We start from the raw sequence: 21,497 nt of genomic DNA, 5'->3' as shown, positions 1-21,497 counted from the left end.
TGTGGGTAAAATCCTGGAGGGTATTCTAAGAGATGCTATGCTGGAGTATCTGAAGAGGAATAACCTCATGCCCAAATATCCGCATGGGTTTACTAGGGACGGTTCCTGTCAGACTAATCTGATCAGTTTCTATGAAGAGGTGAGTTCCAGACTGGACCACGGGAACCCAGTGGATGTAGTGTATATGGACTTTTCAAAAGCTTTAATATGGTGCCACACAAAAGGTTGATACATAAAATGAGAATAATGGGGATAGGGGAAAATATGTGTAAGTGGGTTAAAAGCTGGCTCAGGGATAGGAAACAAAGGGTGGTTATTAATGGAGCACACTCAGACTGGGTCGCGGTTAGCAGTGAGGTACCACAGGGGTCAGTATTGGGCCCTCTTCTTTTTAACATATTTATTAATGACCTTGTAGGGGGCATACAGAGTAGAGTTTCAATATTTGCAGATGACAGCAAACTCTGCAGGGTAATCAATACAGAGGAGAACAATTTTATATTACAGGATGATTTATGTAAACTAGAAGCTTGGGCTGATGAAAAAGGCAAAAGAGCTTTAATGGGGATAAATGTAAGGTCATGCACTTGGGTAGATGTAGTAAGATGTATAACTATGTCCTTAATTCTAAAACTCTGGGCAAAACCATCAAACAAAAAGACCTGGGAGTACGGGTGGATAACAAACTCATATTTAGTGGCCAGTGTCAGGCAGCTGCTACAAAGGCAAATAAAATAATGGGATTCATTAAAAGAGGCATAGATGCTCATGAGGAGAACATAATTTTACCTCTATACAAGTCACTAGTTTGACCACACTTAGAATACTGTGTACAGTTCTGGTCTCCAGTGTATAAGAAAGACATAGCTGAACTAAAGTGGGTGCAGAGAAGAGCGACCAAGGTTATTAGAGGACTGGGGGGTCTGCAATATCAAGATAGGTTATTGCACTTGGGGCTATTTAGTTTGGAAAAATGAAGGCTAGTTGGTGATCTTATTTTAATGTATAAATATATGAGGGGACAGTACAAAGACCTTTCTGATGATCTTTTTAATCATAGACCTGAGACAAGGACAAGGGGGCATCCTCTACGTCTGGAGGAAAGAAGGTTTAAGCATAATAACAGACGTGGATTCTTTACTGTAAGAGCAGTGAGACTATGGAACTCTCTGCCGTATGATGTTGTAATGAGTGATTCATTACTAAAATTTAAGAGGGGACTGGATGCCTTTCTTGAAAATTATAAGGTTATATACATTAGATTCCTTAATCGGGTGTTGATCCAGGGAACTAGTCTGATTGCCGTATGTGGAGTCGGGAAGGAATTTTTTTCCCCAATGTGGAGCTTACTCTTTGCCACATGTTTTTTTTTGCCTTCCTCTGGATCAACATGTTAGGGCATGTTAGATTAGGCTATGGGTTGAACTAGATAGACTTAAAGTCTTGCTTCAACCTTAATAACTATGTTACTATGTTACTATGTTAATATAGAATATGACCTACATTTCTTTATTTGACCAATGAGATCTTGAGCACTGAACTAGTCATTATTTAAACAACACATTGCATCTACTGTCTGTTTTACTGTCATTTATTATATTTATAGAGATATTGCATTGTAGTAGACCATTGAGATCTACAGTCACCACGGAGGGCTATAGACTGTCCTAGTATCTTTCTATATATGGAGTGCTCCAGAACTGTTTAACCATGATTTTATTATTGTGAGAGTATATGTGATACTAATTCTATGTATCCTCGTTTCAGAGCTGGCTGTATTGAGTGTCAACATTCAAATCACTGCTATGTGTTCCTCTCCCTTGGATTTTCCCTTCTCATTCCTCCCTGCTCGACTTCTCCACTTATAGATTGTAACTGTCTCCAAGTTGCCGTTTAGTACACAATGGGGCAACTCCATTCCCATAGTAAGCACTACTGTGTTACTCCAGCACTTTACGCACTAGTCCAAGGAATCTAACAAGGTGGAATGCAAGCGCGCATACAGCATTGAACTGTGACTGTTCCCCTAACGTCATATCCGGTTATTGCTCCCTTTGCGGTGGAACGCATGCCTTCTGACCTCCAAGGAGGTGGAACGCAAGCACTGTGACACTTCCGTTTTCACTTACGAAGTGGCATGTCACGTCTGGCATGACATCTCAGGTTCGGACCACACCTGCTTCCTCCTGATTGGTCCACATCACACATGTAAACCTGCCTCATGCCTAGATAAACCCGGCGACGGACATAGGTAGCAAATTGGACTAATGGTGGATACCGTAAGAGGTCCTATTATACACTGGTAAGTCTAACTGATCCTTGACAGAAGACAGTGGTTTTTCAGCAATAACCTTGCTATTAACTAGAGGATTGCCACTTGAAAAATTATATGTACACCTTTTTCTTACAGACTTATTACAACGGCCTATTTCATAGGCATCACTCTGACTCCTAGACTTATGAGCTCCAGGTGGGTGTAAAAGATTGCTATATTTTGTTTCCTATATTTCTATGAGACTATATTTCACTATTAGGCAGGTAGTTTAATGTCTTATTTTACTTTATGTAAACATGACAGGATGCTACTGGCCATTATTTTTCTCATAACCTACATATATGAATATTGAAGAAGTCGGGTAGGTTAATTACTTCATCCCCTCTTTCCCTACCTCACAGTCATAAGTGAAAATGTATTTATCAGTGTTTTATAGCTTGTGACTATTTTGCATAACGATGCAGGGACCTAAGGTTCAGGGTACTGATCTAGTTTACTTAAGAATATGGTAATATATTCACCTTTATTTTATTTTTTATTATATTTTTTATCTATTAGAAATCTACTCATGGATATTGTATGCTTATTTTTTTTACCCCGAAAATTTATTCTCAGATCATGATTTATCTATTTAATTATATGTATAATTAGTTTCTTTATTTGCATGTTGTACCTATTTTCTTCTTATGATACACTGATGAAGGTCACTATTGTATGACCGAAATATCTACATCATTTGTACTGATTTACATGGAGTTGTATCACTTTTTGAACCACATTAAACTGTTCAATTTTCATCCACTTGTGTGCCAAGTTTTATTCAGTTAAGTCTAACGGTCTGGGACCCTAATTGAGCACCACCAGATAAGGTTGTTCCACATTATATATTATTATGCATTATATATTCTTATTGCATTGCTTAAATTTGCTACCATGGGCTGAAGAATCTCCCAACTTGACTCCCATCGAGCACATCATAAGCATCATTGATAGATAATTAGAAAGGGAAGTGTCAGAAGGGATTCTTAATGATTAGAATGTCCAAAGGCATTCAGCATGGAAGAACTTTCTTTATAAAATTATTAATTAACTCATTGATAGCATCCTAAGGCATGTAGATGAATTTATTTTTGTGAATTTTTGAGTGATACCAACAAAATAAAAATGTTTTGAAAATGTCTTTCTATTTTTTAATCATTTGCATATCCTTGTCAGTTGTTCCTGTGATTGTCATAATTAAACATCATATCATATTTTTGGTCATGCAATTTCAATGTTAAGGAGTGTAAGTGTATGAATTATTGTGGAAAGTCCTTCCTCATTTTATGCAACTCTGTTAGCTATCAGTGCTTTGGAAGAACAATCATTCTTAAAGTCCACTGTTTTGAAATCCCTGTACTGCCATCAGACTAACTTTCTGCAGGAAGTACAGTGGCTTGACTGCAGAGGACTGTGGAAAAGGTTTTTTTTTTTAGATGAAGCACCCTTCATACTTTTTGGAACATCTGCAAGAAAGATTGCCTAGCTAAGAAAGTGAGAGTGATACCGTGGATCCTGCTTCATGCCAAGAGTAAAGCAACCTGAGACTATTCATGTGGGGGTTAATTTTCTTCTAAGGGAATGGGATCACTCACAATGTTACCTAAGAACACTGCCATGAATAAAGAATAATATTGAATGAAGATGAGTGGATCGTTTCACAGATAATTGAGTCCAAGATGAATTTCTTGAAATTCACGGGTTCTTACAAATTTGAAAATTTTGAAATTCAGTTTGCGTTTTGATAACAAAATAAAATATAAAAACAATTGCTGGCACCATTCACACACTGCTGAAGCTGGGCAACGTCATTTGGCATTTCTGTATGCTCCTCATTATGATATGATATCATACCTTGTACAATGGTGGTCAGTACCTGGGCCATTTAGGATCAACATTTCCTTGTGAAGCAGTTTGTACATTGGCTTGTAAAAGATTTAGCACTCCTGGGCAAAATTACTTTTACTGTGAACAGTTAAGCAAGTTGAAGATGAAATGATCTCTAAAAAGCTGGTTATTAACATTAGAGGGCACTTCACTTAATTTTTTTAAATTTATTTATATTTATTAATAGGTTCAGTAAACTACACATGCAAAGCACTGCTCCCCTCCTCCACTTGAACCTCCGCCTCCTGATTCAAGGTTATTTTTTAATTCTATGTTATTTAAAGTAATTTCCCTATGCACATTTGTTTCCAGCGTAATTGTCCTACTTTTATTCCCATTTTGCTTTCTTTTGCAGCCCCCTAGCCCATAATATGACCATTTTACAGCACCAAAGTTTGGGTCCCCATTTACTTGTATGGATTTCTGGGTCAAGTTTGAGGCAAGTTGTTGTACTCGAACTGAACTTTGGACTAAAGTTTGCTCAAACATCCACGGTCCCTACTCGTGAAAGATTGAGATTGAGGCCAATTTCTTGAAAATTAACATGTTCAGATTTGATTTTCAGTTTGGAAAAAACAAAAACCTTGCCAAACAGCATTTCCAGCACTGTTGATGCATCAAACAGCAGGCAAATATTATTTTGCACTGATCTAATTTTGCATTGCAGCACAGGCCTCACCATAATGCACTGTAACTTACAGATTATCATACATTGTACAGTGCTAGTAAGGGAGATCCAGACACCCTCATTACTAAGCCAGTATTTAAATATAAAAAAACAAAAACAGGAAATAAAAATATATTTGAATAAAGACACCCCACTCATTCCCTGGCTTACTCATTTATTCTTTACAAAAAATCCCTTCAGTGCTGACATAATCCATTGTAGTTCCCATGACGTTGAGTGATTCTATCATTCAACATATGGAGCGTTGTTCTCAGGACGATGCTCCACAGGTTAGTCGCAGTCATAGGTCACTCACGGTTACATTCGGTGAGACATAACTAGGAATTACCTAGTAACTTATGAAGTGTTGCTCTCAGAACGATGTTCCATAGATTGCAGGAGAAATTTGCTACACATCGTTGGAACCACAATGGATTATGATGGAGCAGCTGGGATTATTTTTTAATAATAAATGGGTAAACCAGAGAATGTGTGGGGAAGTCTTTATTTAAAAAAACTTTTTTCATCTGCGTTTTTTTTCATGATAGGCGCTTAAGAAATGATGAAGTGAAATAATCAAAAAAACTTGAGAAAATGCTGTTTTTGAGCTTCTTTATCTCATTAGAACATTGTTTTAACTCATTCATTTCCAAAGCACACAACTTAGAGTTAAGTCTGTATGCATAGCGGACCTAAAAGTAAAGCTTGTGTTCAAGCCTTATTCCTTCAATTTAAAAGGCATTCAATCTAGACATTTTTTGTTTACATGTAGAAGACCAATTTACTATTTGGGTGTACACCTGGTTTCGCCATGCTCTTGACAGATGAGAGCACACACCTCTCTATGCTGCATTACAATTTTTATTGAAATTTATTTCCACAAAATCGGAAAATAATATTGAAAAGGGTTTTTTGTTGCTGTTTTAAATTAGATTGAATTCAGTGTTTTTGTAAATATAAACATTGAACAAAATAAAAAAATAACAGATAAATATAATCAATTTTGTAACGATATGTTTCCCTAAGAAGAAACAAAAATGAAAGTCAATTTATCTATGAATATGATATTCAAGTCATACCCCACTGTCTATTTTCTCATGAATTATTAACCAAACATGTGAAGTAATAGATGAAACTTTTCAGTTTGTTTTGATTTTGCTCACATTAGAACAAATAATAATATATTCAACCCCTGCAGAGTAGCCAGAGGACATGTTGTTCTCACTTTTGCTGTCAATCAGTGGCAGGCAGAACTCTACTTAAAATACTGTAAGTTGTATTACTAAAGTCATGTCAGTTTGTAAAGGAAATATTTGAATCTTGAATAGAATTCGATGTAGTCATGTTTAAGTATTGATATACATTCTTTACAAAATTACACAAAGATATGTTTTATTCATTTTTAGCTCTTTGTTCATACGCATTTCTCAATATATTGACGTGAAAGAAAATAATGGGCAAATACGGAGAATAAAAAAAAACTGCCATTCCTTTTCTCAAAAATTGACTTGACCGAGCAATGACATTTCATTATCAGTATGACATTTCAGCAGCTGTATACTTCTAAAAGGGTCTAGTGAATGCTCAAATATTGTCTTTTTTCTATCTCACAGTAAAATCATGTTTAGCGTGCCGTTCCAATATTCTGTGAGGTATTCAGATTTGTTTCGGTACTAAAAAAGATGTTAAAATATAATAGTTTTCTCATGCTTGTAAATTTACTGATTTTTGTTTAAAGGTTAAAATGAACTGACATGAACGAATTACCAAAAATGCTTTTCTAATAAGTAATGGAGTCTTAGGAAACATATGTGAATGATCATTCTCTAATATAGTATTTATTAACTGATAATGAACTGAGTTTATATCATAGATTTCTTTGTAAATGTTCATTCATGTAGCAGGAAGCTGTCAAGTGAAAGTGAGTAGTGATTAACAAAATACTATCTTACATAAAGATATATAGGGAATAGTTTTTTCATATACACATATAGTAAATTTCCTAAGAACGGAGGAGCTCTGAAATGCCCCATTTGAATGGATCTGTGACTATCACTTAATTTATTATTCATAGGACTGGAAATAGCTGAGCACAGAATTCGGCTGTCTCTCTCCAGCAGCATGCTTGGCTATTTATCCATTCTAATGCAGAGTTTTATGATGGGGAACACGGTGGCTCAGTGGTCAAACTGTTGCTTTGCATTGCTGGATCCTGGGTTCAAATCCAGGGCCGGTTCCAGGTTTTTGAGGGCCCCGGGCAAAAGAGTCTCAGTGGGCCCCCCTTTAACACATACCACGATTCATGATGCACAGATATAGCAGAGAAATATAGGTATAGTACAATGCCAGATTTCACTTCTTACATGAGTGATAGCTATTGTAAATTCTGCAATACCATACAGCAGAGGGGCTTTATATAAGTCAACCCCTTATATGTCAATTATGCGAGAGCGATGCGTGAGCCTTGCATTGCATCACCCGAAACGTCCGTATTTCTATGCAGCTGCATACTCCTGTCCAAAGAACGGGCAGCTGTGCAGGGTGAAGTGATGCGAGGCTCTCACAAGTCAAACTCTGAGTCTGACCTAATATATAGTAATGATTGGTCACTTAGTCGCTTACTAGTCCATGTGTGTGTTCGGGAAAATAACTCCTGATAGTGAAGATTCCGCACTGTGTCACTCTTGGAGTAGGTGACATGTAGATCCTGTGCTTTAGCAGATGGCTATCTCTGGTGAGCTAACTCACACATATAACCATCAGCCTTTGTTTTGGCCCAAAAAAATGTAAGCAGCCACCACGACACGGTAGACTATTTAGGCCAGGTCCTACTCTACTCTAACCTATTAAACATTTGTTAAAATATTCAATGCAATTTAGGTGTATTTTTAAATCTTTAAAATGACCAACAATATCACACACAAGGGACAAATACCACCGTACCATGACCAGACACCATATTACCACCACATAGTGACCTATAATACCACATACAAAGAACAAATATGCCACATCATGTCCAGACCACTTATTAAAACCACAGTGACCGAATAATATCACATACAAGGGACAAATACCGCCACACCATGACCCGACCACATATTACTTCGCACGGTGACCAATTATACCACATACAAGGAACAAATACCATCACACCATGGCCAGACAACACATTACCACCACATAGTGACTGAATACTGCAATACTGATCAGTAATAAAAAAAACCACAATACTAATATCACAATATGTGCCATTATACACAGTTGATCTGAACGGTGTCAGTGTAAAGATAATACAGTGATCACTGGTGACATTATACACAGGACCGCTGTGTATAGTATACAGTGTATAGTGTCAGTGTATAGGTAACAAACTGACTCACCAGTGACGCCTCTAGGTGAAGTCCTTCATCCAGCACAGATCGATGTCACATCTTCCAGCCAAAGATCGTCTCTGCAGGAAATAACACCGTTATCTAGAGCACCGCTTGCAGAACACATTACTTTTTTTCCCCAAAGTCTACACTACACCAAACGAAGAAAAAAAGGCAACATAGTGTCACTCTGCACAGTAACAAGATTGCCTTCCCATTTAAAACAGTATACTCAAAAGATAAAATAAATACATCACTGCAGTAATAATATCCCTTAATTAGCCCAAATGGTAATAATATTCCCCCATCCTGGCCCTTGTGTGTCTCATTCCTGTCTCCAGTCATATGATCTCCCATCCGGCTCTCATGAGTATCCATTCTGCCCCATATGGTCTCCCCATCCTGCCCCATCTGTCCCATGATCCTGCCCCATCTGTCCCATGATCCTGCCCCATCTTTCCCATGAACCTGCCTCATTTGTCTCCATGCTGCCCCATCTGTTTTCATCCTGCCCAATCTGTCTCCATCCTGCACCATGTCCCCAATCCTGCCCCTGTGTCTCCAATTCTGCCCACATATCTTTCATCCTGCCACATGTCTCTAATCCTGCCCCCATATCTTTCATCCTGCCACCATGCCTCCCACTGTGCCCCATATATTTCATCCTGCCACCATGTCTCTCATCCTGCCCTCATATCTTTCATTCTGCCCCTATGTCTCCAATTATGCCCCCTGTGTCTCCATTCTGCCCCCTGCATCTCCTTTTTGCCCCATGTCTCCAATCATGTCCTGTGTCTCCATTTTTACCCCTGTGTCTCCAATCATGCCCCGTGTCTCCAATATTCCCCCTGTGTCTCCAATCAAGCTCCCTGTCTCCATTCTACCCCGGCTCTATTCTAATTTTTGCTCTGACAAGATGGACACTTGTCTCCATCCTCCCACCTTGCTGCTTGCAATAAAAATAAAAAAACTAAAAAAAAAAAAATGTCCTCTTACCTTGCCATGCTCCTGCGGTGAGCGATCTTCCCTCCTGGCTGAAAGGGCACACTCGCCGGCGAATGAAGATGACATCAGATACTAGTGACGTGCGCGCTGATGTCAGCTGCCAGCCTCCTATTGGCTGGCGGCTTTAAATATTGCCATGTGGGCCCGAGCCTGGGCCCGCACAGGAATAAAGTGTAACTGAAGGCAGGGTTCAGGTACTGTACCGGCAAAATCCTGCTGCAGCGGCCTGATCAGCAGAATTAACAGGGCCTGATGCTGGCCCCCTCTGCTGACCAGGCCCCATATGCCAGTCAGGGCAGTAATGCCCTGATGGCTGCCATGGCTGTATCCCAGACAACGTGAATGGGCCCCCCATCTCACCCCCCGACACTTGCCTGGGTGCGTCGGGTGCTGATGTCGGCCCTGTTCAAATCCCACCAAGGACATCATCTGCAAAGAGTTTGTATGTTCTCACCAAGTTTGCATTAGTTTCTTCCCACATTCCAAATACATGCTGCAAGGGAATTTTGATTGTTAGCTTCAAAAGGGGACAGTGATGATAATGTCTGTAATGTGCTGCGCAATATGATGGTGCTATAAAAGCAAAGTATAATAATGTGTAAAGCTATATTGCCAGGATTGGTGGGGATTGCAGCAGTCAAATTCCCGATCACGTTCTGGTTTAGGATGCCCAATTAATTACAGAACTACAGTATCTGAATCTGCAGCAGAAAAAAAGGGAACCAATAGTAAAGTTTTTTTTGAATATTAAATCATGCCTTTAATTTTAAAAGAAACATAATTATAGTGCAGGTATTTACTTAATTGTTAGGCTGTGTGCACACCTAGCAGATTTTTCACGTTTTTTTCACGGTTTTTCGCTATAAAAATGCTATAAAACCGCGAAAAAAACACTCACATTAAGCATCCTATTTAAAAGAATGCAATCCGCATTTTTTGTGCACATGCTGCATTTTTTTCCTGAGCGGAATCGCATTCCAGAAAAAAAGCAGCATGTTCATTAAATTTGCGGAATCGCGGCAATTCTGCAACGTGTGCACTTAGCCTTATTCTAAATTATTCTATTTGAGGGCTTTCTATGCAGGGGTTACAGTAAACCAAATAGCATCCTGCTGGTCACTGCTGACTGCTGTTTAATGTAAGAGCACATGTTGTAAACTCCTTTGATGCTTCTCCTTTATTGAAGACTGACCTGTGGCCTGGCAGTAGTAATATTGTTTCCTAGTTTAGCGCACCTAAAGCACAGAACTCAGCTAGTTCATGCTGATGGTTAACAGCAAACCCTCTAATAAATAAATGTGGAAAAGTAATGAGAGAATCAGAACACAGGTGCGGAGGAGACAGAGAAATTAATTTCTCCATCTCCTCTTGCACTGCACACGAGTGATACAGTACAGACCAAAAGTTTGGACACATCTCATTTAAAGATTTTTCTGTATTTTCATGACTTTGAAAATTGTACATTCACACTGAAGGCATCAAAACTATGAATTAACACATGTCGAATTATATACTTAGTAAAAAAGAGTGAAACAACTGAAAATATGTCTTACAACCAAATGAAAGAAAAAGTGAACCTCCGCACTGCTGTTATTTTAGGCTAGACTCTATCGTTTTTATCACCCAATTAGTGAGCCGATTTTATATCCTTTTTTATGCTACGGGGTGCATCTTTGCAAAGTAATACATCAAAGTCCATGAAAAGATAAAAAAAGTGCACTTACCCGTATATGCAAAAAGTCACAGCTTTATTCGGACAACATTATAACAAAAGCGAGGGAGAGTGTAGAAAAAATGCGGACAACGATCGTTTTGTGCCTCAGCACTTCAACGGGTCCAAACACTGAAAGGAAGTAGGGTGGGTCCATATCAGCGTTAGCTGAAAGGTACTGCCCCTCCTCCTACTCCTGTCAGCATAGTGCACCAATCACCTGTATCTTAAATGTGAAAACATTAATGACATAGACATAATTAAAAGCATGATTAAAAACAACGCAACCATTTGACAAATCTGGAGCAAAACATTGCAATAACTTTTCCAATTCATTTTTCAGTGAATTTTTAGAGGAAAACAGCCATGTCAATCCTTTCATTTAAACCTAGGGGACCTGTTATGATCCTAGTGGCAAGGATCGCAGGTCGGACTAGCTAAGTAACTGAACAGACTACTAGCTCTGGGGAAGTGGTAACTAGATTGACCGCAACCTGATCCTATCCGCAAACAACTATAGGCAGCCGTGGAACGTTACCTAAAAATCCTAGACGTCTCGTCACGGCCTGAGAAACTGACTATTCCTGGAGGGAAAGTAAGTCCTCACTTGCCTCAGTGGAATGACCCCAAAGATATAGAATAGCCCCCCACAAATATTAACGGTGAGTTAAGGGGAAAGCACAAACGCAAAGATGAAATCAGATTTAGCAAATGAGGCCCGCTAATACTAGATAGCAGAAAATAGGAAGGAAACTGTGCGGTCAATAAAAAACCCTATTCAAAATATCCACGCAGAGATTGCTCGAGCCCCCGCACCAACTAACGGTGCGGGGGAAGCAACTCCGTACCCCAGAGCTTACCAGCAAAAATAAATCACATGTTAGCAAGCTGGACTAGACTCATCATACACAGAAATCATATTGCAGGCAGATGAGCAAAAAATATTCAAACAGAACTTAGCTTATCCTGAAGAGGCAGAAAACGAGATAATCAGGAGTAATCAGAATAGCACTGAATACATTGACAGCCGGCAACAAGTGGAAGTGAAGCAGAGCTAAATAGGAGCCTCCCTGGTGAATAACGAGGCAGCTGATCCAGCAGACCCGCAGGATAATAAACCAAACCACCAGGGGGAGCCAAAAAACCAAAGTCACACAATACCATCTGTGACCACAAGAGGGAGCCTGAAAACGGAGTTCACAACAGGGACCTACAGCGCCTGTGCGCATAATCCACCTCCCTTCTCTCTGGAGTAACAAACGCTGCAAGTCTCCCCCTTGTTTCGGTAAGGAAACTTGTTCCAATCCCGCAAAACGCAAGGATTGTATGTTTCCATCATGTTGGTTTCTTACATGGTTGATCAACCTCGGAACCCCCTTTCCTGTTTTCACCGAATTAAAATGTTCTCTTATTCTTTTGAATAAAGGCCGAATTGTCTTGCCTATATAGTAAAAGCCACATGGGAAAAAAATAGCATACACAATATAGGTGGACCTACATGAGATGAAATCTCTAACTATATGTTGGATAGGACCAATTTTAACATGCATGCCTGTCAGGTGATATTTGCAAAAGTTACAATGGTCGCATTTAAAATTTCCCTTGGGTGTATTTGACGTAAGCCAATTGTCCTGATCTGAGGAGAACCTATTTCGCACTATCAGATCCCTGATATTCCTACTACGCCGACATGCAAATAATGGTCCTCTGTCTATCATTTCTTTTAAATCGGTGTCTTGGCCGAGAATATGCCAGTTTTTACGTATTACCGACCTAATTTGTGAGTCCATGGGTCCAAATTCAAAACAAAAGACAAATCTTTTTTCTTTTTTTGTATGTCTGGTTCGAAAAGTGTCATTTACATCTGAATTTGCCACTCTATTTAAAGCCCCATCTAAAACCGATTGTGGATACCCTCTTTTTGAGAACCTCTTGTATAATTCTTCTGATTGACGTTTAAATCCCGCTGGGCTATTGTTAATTAGTGTTGAGCGATATCGTCCGATACTTGAAAGTATCGGTATCGGAAAGTATCGGCCGATACCGGCAAAGTATCGGATCTAATCCGATACCGATACCCGATACCAATACAAGTCAATGGGACTCAAGTATCGGACGGTATCCCTGATGGTTCCTAGGGTCTGAAGGAGAGGAAACTCTCCTTCAGGCCCTGGGAACCATATTAATGTGTAAAATAAAGAATTAAAATAAAAAATATTGCTATACTCACCTCTCCGACGCAGCCTGGACCTCACCGAGGGAACCGGCAGCGTTCTTTGCTTAAAATGCGCGTGTTTCCTGCCTTCCGTGATGTCACGGCTTGTGATTGGTCGCGTGCCGCCCATGTGGCCGCGACGCGACCAATCACAGCAAGCCGTGACGTAATTTTCAGGTCCTGAATGCCTAATTCTAGGCATTCAGGATTTTAAAATTACGTTACGGCTTGTGATTGGTCGCGTCGCGGTCACATGGGCGACGCGACTAATCACAAGCCGTGACGTCAAGGGAGGCAGGAAACGCGCGCATTTTAAAATTACGTCACGGCTTTTGATTGGTTGCGTGCCGCCCATGTGACCGCGACGCGACCAATCACAGCAAGCCGTGACGTAATTTTCAGGTCCTGAATGCCTAATTCATAATTCTAGGCATTCAGGACCTGAAAATTATGTCACGGCTTGCTGTGATTGGTCGCGTCGCGGTCACATGAGCGGCACGCAACCAATCACAAGCCGTGACGTCACGGAAGGCAGGAAACGCGCGCATTGTAAGCAAAGAAGGCTCCCGGTTCCCTCGGTAAGGTCCAGGCTGCGTCGGAGAGTTGAGTATATCCCTATTTTTTATTTTAATTCTTTATTTTACACATTAATGTTGTTTCGATACCGATACCCGATACCACAAAAGTATCGGATCTCGGTATCGGAATTCCGATACCCGCAAGTATCGGCCGATACCCGATACTTGCGGTATCGGAATGCTCAACACTATTGTTAATCCTTTTTACCCGTAAAAACTGGCTATAAGGCAGGGATTTTTTGGTGTAAGGAGGATGGGCACTGTTATAATGAAGTAGAGCATTTGTTGCAGAAGGTTTTCGGTATGTCTCTGTGTGGATTATACCATCGATAACCATGAGTTTGACATCTAGGAATATCAATTCATTTCCTCCAAATTGAGAAGTGAACTTCATATTCATGGTGTTGGATGTCTCGAGATAATCCACAAATTGTGTGAAGGTGTCACTGTCACCGTCCCACACCATGAATACGTCGTCCACAAATCTCACGAAAAACTTTATGTGTCTCAAAAAGGGATTTTTTTGTAGAATATATATATTCCTCTTCTAATCTGGCTAAGAAAAGGTTTGCTAGGGTACAGGCGACAGGAGTACCCATCGCCACTCCCTCAATTTGTCTGTACCAGGTATCATCGAACTGGAAAGCATTATGTTCGAGAATAAAGGAAAGTCCCCCACAGATAAAGGAAATAGTTCCTGCATCTGTCGGGGTATTCCTTAAAATCAAATCAATAGTTTCTACCCCCAATTTCTGGGGGATTCTGGTATACAGACATTCAATATCAATTGAAGTCAAGCAAAAACCCTCTTGCCAGACAAAATTATTTATTGTACTCAAAAAATCTCCGGTGTCTTTTATGTAAGAAGGAATGTCACATAAAAGGGGGCGCAACAACCAATCTAAATAGGCAGACAGGGGTTCTGTAAGGGACCCCACCCCTGACACTATAGGGCGGCCCGGGGGCCGCGTTAGTGATTTGTGAACCTTCGGAATATGGTACCAGTGTGATTTTCTGGGATAATCTGGTAACAATTTGTTTGCTTGCTTTTCTGAAAGAAATTTTTTCTCTACATACTGCCTTAGAAAAGATCGTAAAATACCCTTAAATTTAAATGTGGGATCTCCCTTTAATTTTTCATATGTATGAGACTCAGATAATTGTCTTAAAGCTTCTTCCTTATAATAATCTCTTGTGAGTAAAACCGTATTTCCTCCTTTATCCGCGGAGCGGATTATTGTGTCCGACCAACCCTGTATCTCTTTCAATGCTCGTGTTTCTTTTGCTGATAGATTGGTTGGAGTCTTTTCATATAACAATGCTTCAATCTCTTTTAACACCTGGGTCTCAAAAACATCCACCAAATTGCCAGGAGATGTTTGTGGCATATATGTGGACTTCACACCCCTGGTGAAGGGTACATAAGATATAGCTTTTTGATCATGATTGACAGGGATAGGCTCAGTGAGGCTTAATAATGTCCTGACTTCCTCTTGTATGTCTTCATTTTCCTTATCAACAATAAACCCCAATGGGCCTATTTGGCATGGGAGTCCTCCAAAATCGGTGAGACTTAAAAGTGTCCTAACATCCTCCTGCATATCTTCATTTTCCTTTTCAACAAAAAACCCCGAAGGGCCTATTTGACATGGGATTTCTCCAGGGGGAATCTCTATTGGCATTTGTTTTTGTTTGCGTTTTCGAACCAGACATACAAAAAAAGAAAAAAGATTTGTCTTTTGTTTTGAATTTGGACCCATGGACTCACAAATTAGGACGGTAATACGTAAAAACTGGCATATTCTCGGCCAAGACACCGATTTAAAAGAAATGATAGACAGAGGACCAGTATTTGTATGTCGGCGTAGTAGGAATATCAGGGATCTGATAGTGCAAAATAGGTTCTCCTCAGATCAGGACAATTGGCTTACGTCAAATACACCCAAGGGAAATTTTAAATGCGGCCATTGTAACTTTTGCAAATATCACCTGACAGGCATGCACGTTAAAATTGGTCCTATCCAACATATAGTTAGAGATTTTATCTCATGTAGGTCCACCTATATTGTGTATGCTATTTTTTGCCCATGTGGCTTTTACTATATAGGCAAGACAATTCGGCCTTTATTCAAAAGAATAAGAGAACATTTTAATTCGGTGAAAACAGGAAAGGGGGTTCCGAGGTTGATCAACCATGTAAGAAACCAACATGATGGAAACATACAATCCTTGCGTTTTGCGGGATTGGAACAAGTTTCCTTACCGAAACAAGGGGGAGACTTGCAGCGTTTGTTACTCCAGAGAGAAGGGAGGTGGATTAAGCGCACAGGTGCTGTAGGTCCCCTAGGTTTAAATGAAAGGATTGACATGGCTGTTTTCCTCTAAAAATTCACTGAAAAATGAATTGGAAAAGTTATTGCAATGTTTTGCTCCAGATTTGTCAAATGGTTGCGTTGTTTTTAATCATGCTTTTAATTATGTCTATGTCATTAATGTTTTCACATTTAAAATACAGGTGATTGGTGCACTATGCTGACAGGAGTAGGAGGAGGGGCAGTACCTTTCAGCTAACGCTGATATGGACCCACCCTACTTCCTTTCAGTATTTGGACCCGTTGAAGTGCTGAGGCACGAAACGATCGTTGTCCGCATTTTTTCTACACTCTCCCTTGCTTTTGTTATAATGTTGTCCGAATAAAGCTGTGACTTTTTGCATATACGGGTAAGTGTACTTTTTTTTATCTTTTCATGGACTTTGAAAATATGTCTTATATTCTAGGTTCTTCAAAGTAGCCACATTTTGCTTTGATGACTGCTTTGCACACTCTTGGCATTCTCCTGCACTCGAGTAACAAAAATAATGGTAATCTGCTGGAAAGCCAGGCATTTTTCCGGCAAACCCTATCAGGAGCACAGGGGAAGGGGGGTCAGGAAAATTGCTGAAATGGATAGAAACAGCACTCAAGTATAAAGTCAACATAGTCAGAAAGACGCCTGGATGCGCTGACGGGAATTAACTAATTAAGTAATTAAGCAGAATGCTGTGTAGTCCCTCCCATTTTAATAAACAGGCAAACTAAAGCAGACAGCTGGGGGATGATATTTTCAGGCTGGGAAGATCCATAGTTATTTTGCCCTTCCCAGCCTAAAAATACCAGCTCGCAGCGGCCCTATAATTGGTGCATCATACTAGATGCAACAATTTTGGAGCTTTGACCGCTTCTTCCCAATTGCACTTGTGCAGTAACAATCGGGCTAGTAATTAAGGGGTTGATATCAGCTAGCATCAAGCCCAGGGGTTAATAATGGAAAGGTGTATCTATCAGACATCCCCATTGCTAAAAATTAAAAACACACAGAGAAAAACATTTTATTTGAATAAAGACTCCTCATGACTATCACTTATTCACCAATTTGTTAAAAAAATGTTCCCATGTAGCTCCCTCGATGTAGTCCACATTCTCCAATGTCTTTGACATCTGTGAATAGCAGTAAAGCACTGCTATTCACAGGTGCCAGGTAGTGATGACAAGTCTCATTAGAGCCACCGGCTTAATGCTGCTCTCAGAGAGCCAGCGGCTCTTCTGAGAGTTTTCCTCACTACCTGACGACTGTGAACAGCAGTACTGTACTGCTATTCACAGGCATTGGGTAGTAAGGACAACTCTCATCAGAGCTTCTAGTTCTCGCTTTCATAGATGCCAAAGCCACATACAAGATTCGTGGACTACATTGGAGAAGCTTTGTGTGAACACTTTTTTTAATAAATTGGATAGTGTGGAGAAGTCTTTATTCAAATAAAGTATTTTATCTTTGTGTATGTTTTTATTTTTCATTAAAATATTAGTAATGGGGCTGTCTGATGCCTCTTCTTTACTAACTCATGGGCTTGATGCCAGCTGACAATAGAGAGCTGACATCAATCCTCAAAAATATTACCATGATTGCCACCATACCAGGGCAATTGGGAAGAGCTGGGTAAAGTGCCAGAATTGGTGCTTTCAATGTGATGAGCCAATACTTGGGAGGCTGGCGGTTGAAAATATCAGCCCTCTGCTGTCTGCTTTACCTTGGGGTAGGAGGGACACCATGCCTTTTTTTTAATTATTTATTTATTAAGTTAAACATAAGTTCTCCCTCCTATAACAACTCTCTCTGAACTGATTCCTGAACACAGCGTGCTGAGCATCATGTCACTGCGTCCTATATAAGACTATAAGACCCCATGATGTGATGCGGCTGGCCAATCAGAGTAATGCCAGCAGCCAACATGGCTATGGCATTACTGGGAATGGCAGGCAATCTCCACATATTTATTGGCTAACAGCCACAAAACATGACTTGAGCATTGCTCTCCAGCACCCATAATACTCAATTGAGTAATGATGGTATCCGAGTATCTCGAAGCTCAATAGATTATCAAGCAGTGCCGAGCACGCTCGCTCAACACTAGTTTTAGCAACTTTGTATCTCGATTCCTCACTAATTATTACAGAGCTCACTTGGGTCAATATTAACATTTTTGCATTTGTAAAACCCATGCAACTCCAAAGATAATGCAGTATTTGGGCTTTCACATTCCCAACAGTGAACTTATTGATAATGCATCACCAGCATTGAAATGTATATTTATTTTGGAGCAACAACTTAAATCCATAGAGTAGTATAAATTGAAGCAATTGCTTGAGGCAATTCCTGGCTGTAAGACACAGTCTCACCCCATGAGCTAGTTCCACACACCCGATACCAACTTTTACCATACATGAATGATGGATGTCATTAAGGGGTGAGATGACAAAAATTTCATTGATAGAAAAAGATAAATAAAAATGTTTAAATCATATTTTTTCACAATCCAGAACTAAAGCAATAAAAATATCAATAAATATATTTGGAATTGCTTAGTAATGAAAGTCCAATCCAAAAATAATAATAAAAAAAATGGAATAAATAAACAGTAAAACATTGTATGTACCAAAGATGGTAGCTGTTAGGGCTAGCAGAATGCACCAAATAATTAGAGAGAAGGTATGAGGTGCGTTCGCAGCCCGAGGTCCACCGTGCAGAGATGGAACCTGCTGCCGAGTAAAGACAGACTATATGGCGGTACAATGTAGATACACACATGGGATTAACCACCTTGTATGAAGGAAGTGAACCCTGTTGCATCACAGGGCCACAATACCACACAAAGAGCGCAAGCAAGGAATCACAGAACTCTATCGCAGGCACAGGATTAGAGTTTGTGCAGACTTCTTGTGCTCGACACCATAATTGGGGTATCAGAGCATCTGAAAAAGTAACTTTATACACAAGGGTGCATGCTGTGCCACTCTGGCGGACGCCACTAACCACCCAGACTTGAGTTAGGAAAGTGCTCTAATAGCGCACGGCCCCGCAATGGCGGTCACAGCAATTGGACACTGTTTCATGTGTTTTTGTGCTGATAGCTCAGCCAGGCGCTAGATAGCAGACATCCACCTTATGAGAGCAGTCATACACAAGGGAGGGGATATTTAAAGAATGACTTGCATTCATCAACACACACACATTTTCAAATGTACACTACCGCATGGCCGAGCTGCCATGTGAACCTTTTATAGCGGCAGTGCTACAAGACCTTCCAGATGGTCCAATAGGATCCTCAACAGGACCTGAGCATGTGACCCTTGACCTCCAATGGGAGGTCATCGGTGGGCATGCTCAGTATGAGAAAAGCAGGACTTAGTCCCAGAAAGATATGCTCGCTGCTGATCAGTGCTGGCTGCAAAGGCAGAGACTGGAAGGACGGTAGTAACCAGTCACCCAGTATCAGCCTGAGCTAGGTGCTGGGACCGTCTCCGCTGAGCAGGCTCCACTGTGGCTGGAGAAGAATGGGAGACCGCAGCGGAGCTGGTTTGAGATTCCCCCTGTGCATTCTCTCCTTGGAGGCCCGGATGGCATCCTGAGTGTGGTCCCAAATGTCCTGTGCCTCCACAGTCCAATCTGCCACCCTGGAGTCAGCAGAAGACATGGGCATAGGCACAGGAACCCGTGGATGCTGGCCGTAATTAAGGAGGAATGGGGTCTGACCAGTGGAGTCGGCTACGGTTTTGTTTAGCACAAACTCCACCAACAGTAGCAAGGATGCCCAGTCATCCTGCCTGGCTGAAACAAAATGTTGCAGATATGTGACCAGAGTCTGGTTGGCTCTCTCTACCAACCCATTCGTCTCGGGATGATATCTTGAAGAGAGATTCAACTCAATGCTGATTAGACAACAAAGCTCTCTCCAGAACCGAGATGCAAACTGGGGACCCCGGTCACTGACAATTTTGTCCGGCATACCATGTATATATGTTTGATATGGTGGCCGGGGTGGGCGTCGGGTGGCTGGGCGCGGGGCCGCGCTTGGTGGCCCGGTGTTTGCCGTGGTTGCCAGCGTGGAAGTAAGGGGGGACAGGCCGCGCGTGCTCGCCGTGTGGTGTCCGTCGGGTCCCTTGCGGTCTGCTTCCTGCTCTGGCTGGGTGCGGCCGTGCGGTGGGAGCGGATCGCGGCGGTGGCGTCGCCGCTGCGCTCTGCTCTCGGTGTGCGGCCGGCGCTGTCGGGGCGGGGGGCGGGCTGCGGGGGACCTGGCGGACATCGGATGGTCAGTGTGTGCTGTTTGTTTTTTTTGCTTTTGCGCTGGTGGCCGCGGTGGGCGTCGGGTTGCTGGGTGCGGCCCTGCGCTTGGTGGCCCGGTGTTTGCCCTGGTTGCCAGCGAACCTCGGCATAGCTCCAGCGCCGTGATTGCAAAGTGTGACCGCGGTCTACGACGCTGGAGCGATACTCATACGACGCTGCGACGTTGCGGATCGTGCCGTCGTGGCGGTCATGGTTGCACGGTGTGACGGTGCCCTTGCTCTTTGCCACATGGTTTTTTTTTGCCTTCCTCTGGATCAACATGTTAGGGCATGTTAGGTTAGGCTATGGGTTGAACTAGATGGACTTACAGTCTTCCTTCAACCTTAATAACTATGTAACTATGTAATGCTGCCAGAGCCCGTGCAGAAGGTAGCCGTGGAAGAGGCACCAAGTGCACCTTTTTGGAAAAATGGTCGGTGATAACCCAATAATGGTGCAGCTACGAGACTTGGGTAAGACCACCAGAAAATCCATCCCGACCATCTCCCAGGGCCTGTTCGCCACCGGCAGGGGGGTAAAGTAACCCAGCTGGCCGTTGTCGAGGGGACATATTCTTGGCGCAGAAGACACACGCCCGAACATAGTATCTGATACCATGGGCCATATGCGGCCACCAGAACGTCCTCCCCAGCAGCTCAGATGTCCTTTTGGTCCCAAAATGTCCAGCCACCCTTGGAGAGTGAGCCCAAGAGAGAACCTCCTGACGCAAATTAGTTGTTACAAAAGTCTTGCCCGGGGCACAGACACTAGTGAAACTGGTGCCACGGTTCTCAGGCTCTCAGAAGGGACAATAAGCTGATGCTCCTCCTCCTCAGATGATACAACGGAGCGAGAGAGAGCATTGGCACGAATGTTCTTCTCCCTGGAGAAAAAATGGAGGGTGAAATGGAACCGGGAGAAGAACAGGGACCATCTGGACTGGCGACAATTTAGCCGCTGGACTGTCTGTAAGTAGACCAGATTTTTGTGGTCTGAAAACTTGGAAGGGAAAACGAGCCCCCTCCAAAAGATATCTCCACTCTGAGAAAGCCAACTTCATTGATAGAAACTCCCTTTCCCCGATGGAATAATTCCTGTCTGCTG

The 21,497-nt window shown here is 41.6% G+C and overlaps 2 long non-coding RNA genes across 2 annotated transcripts in view; one reads left to right on the top strand and one right to left on the bottom strand.

Annotated features, from left to right (window-relative positions):
- LOC143783186 (uncharacterized) overlaps window positions 1-4,607 on the top strand; it is a 61,997-nt gene extending 57,390 nt beyond the window's left edge. The window contains exons 2-3 of the long non-coding RNA XR_013217121.1: window positions 4,389-4,456; window positions 4,557-4,607. This is a non-coding gene — a long non-coding RNA (uncharacterized LOC143783186). The remainder of the gene's footprint in view (window positions 1-4,388; window positions 4,457-4,556) is intronic.
- Window positions 1-21,497, bottom strand: part of LOC143783225 (uncharacterized) — a 527,869-nt gene that overhangs the window by 86,689 nt on the left and 419,683 nt on the right. The window lies entirely within an intron of this gene.

Source organism: Ranitomeya variabilis, chromosome 1, assembly GCF_051348905.1.
Source record: "Ranitomeya variabilis isolate aRanVar5 chromosome 1, aRanVar5.hap1, whole genome shotgun sequence".
NCBI lineage: Eukaryota > Metazoa > Chordata > Amphibia > Anura > Dendrobatidae > Ranitomeya > Ranitomeya variabilis.
This window is presented reverse-complemented; position numbering and strand designations above follow the sequence as displayed.